This window comes from Asparagus officinalis, chromosome 6 (genome assembly GCF_001876935.1).
Source record: "Asparagus officinalis chromosome 6, Aspof.V1, whole genome shotgun sequence".
In the NCBI taxonomy this organism is placed as follows: Eukaryota; Viridiplantae; Streptophyta; class Magnoliopsida; order Asparagales; family Asparagaceae; genus Asparagus; species Asparagus officinalis.
The window spans coordinates 15,543,867-15,546,169 of NC_033799.1; positions in this window are offsets into that span (position 1 = coordinate 15,543,867).

Sequence of the window (2,303 nt, forward strand, 5' to 3'; positions counted from 1 at the left end):
ATCTACTCCTCCACCTAATCCCAAGCCTAGTCTTGCTCTGATACCACTTGTTGTGCTTCGAGGAACCAAACCAAACACTGAGAGAGAAGGCCAAACACAATCAAAATAACGGTACGAACACAAAAAAAATGAATTTTACGTGGTTCGGCAAGTTGCCTACGTCCACAGGGCAAGAAAGTGATGGGTTTTTACTAATAGAGAAGGAAATTACAAATAGAGATTACAAATTCACTCAAAATCTCTCAAACAAAACCCTAACCAAATTGCTCAGAAAACTCTATTTTCTGTGCACAAAACAAACCCCTTTTCAACTCTTTTTCTCTCTAATTCTCTCTACCAATTTTCTCTTCTAAAACGTTTCATATATATAGAAATCCTAAAACCAAAAACATACTAGGAATTCTATAACAAAAAACAAATCAAATTAGGAATCCTAATAACCTGTTACCAAAACAGATTTGAAATCTTGTTACCAAAATAGATTTGGAATCTTGTTACTAAAACAAATTAAGAAATATATTAGGAACCTGTTATCCAACAAATTCCATTGTCAAAATTCATTTCTTAACACTAATAATTGAACAAGTTTAGAATGAGGAATATGCTTATTATATTTTAACAAAAGTATGGAAAAGAGAGACTTGTAGATTGGGAAGAGAAGTTTCTTTCTTGTTCATATATTTTGAGATAATGACAACCTTTGTACTTATATCAAACTTTAGGGGACTAATTGAGAGGCAAGCTAGCTAAGGTCAATTTCCACTTTAGAAATTGATGATGACACTATGTGTCAAACACTGGAGCTTGTCGGGTCCATATCCCACTACTCCCCAACCAAACATAAACAAGCAAGTAAGAGACTTTGGTTTTTCTAAAATAAAATAAAATAAAAGCAGCAGACTTTTAAGGGATAAATAACCTTAGTGTACAACTTAAATATACTAGAGAATGATGTTCGAATAGGTCCGAATGTGATTGCAATTTAATACGGGATAACTTGACACCCGTCGGGTGTATCTGGCATGTCATCCAGAACTGGCCAATTGATGTAGGACGCTTAATCTAAGTTGGAGTCTATTTAAATTAGAAAATATAGATTAAAAAATAAATTTAATTTTAGAGACAAATTAGATTAGGAAACAAAATCAATTCTGATTCATGATTTGTTTCATCTATTATAAGGAGTCTTTTTAGGATAGAATTTGACACTTTTTTTTTTGTAATTCTAGTCTTACAAGGAGTCTTATTTGTTTTTCTATTTAAGAAGAGTCATGTAACCCCAAAGGAGAATAACATTTCATCAATAAAATTTCTCTTTTCAATATTTTCTTCATGGATTCGAAGTTCTTCGTGGATTCGAAGCTCGTTCTTTGTGGATTCAGAGATCACCCTTGGTGGATTCCGAGGTTACAACTTCCACGCTGCGTCAATTGGTATCAGAGCCTTGTTCCTCCGATCCGATGGAAGGTGATGATGCCCCAATTCCTCGAACTGAGTTCGACGTGCTGAGGTTCAACGTAGAGCAACTGAAAACCAATAGTGATGAGATGGGGGCTGCTATAGAGCGACTTACGATGGCAGTAGAGCGTCTGAACTCGATGGGAGTTTAAAATCGTGTTGATGGTCGTCAACGACGTTGTAGGCATCGAAAATTGCCTATAGGTCTCCACGAACAGCTCAAAGCTAAGAGAAGACGATGAACGTCACCATCTGGTTCACAGAAGCTTGATTGACGCCGACGAATGCTTGAAGTGAATCGGCAAACTATGTGAAGCAACGGAGTTTCAGAATAATAAAGATACGAACTGATCGGGGACCTCGTATCGTTCACAAACGGCGAAATACTCTTCATGTCTCATTTGTTCAATTGATGATATAACCATTGGAGCTTATAGAACTCTTCGTCAGATTTCCAACGCACTTTGAATCGTTCAAATCCGAGTTCGGACGAAGAAGTTACGGCGGAAATGAACAAGTGTACATAACACGGCGTCTCAGCCTGAATGAGACACCCCGAGGTGTCTCGGCCCACCCGAGACACCCCAGGGTGTCTCGGCCAAGGCCGAGACACCCTAGGGTGTCTCGGATCAGTTTGAGACACCCCAGGGTGTCTCGGCCCAGTTTGAGACGCCCTAGGGTGTCTCCAACCAATTTGAGACGCCCTAGGGTGTCTCCAACCAATTTGAGACGTCCTAGGGTGTCTCCAACCAGTTTGAGACACCCTGAGGTGTCTCCAACGCAGATTTGGGCCCTTATGCGATTTTAACCGTCCGTTATCCCCTCAAGCCTATAAATACAAGCCT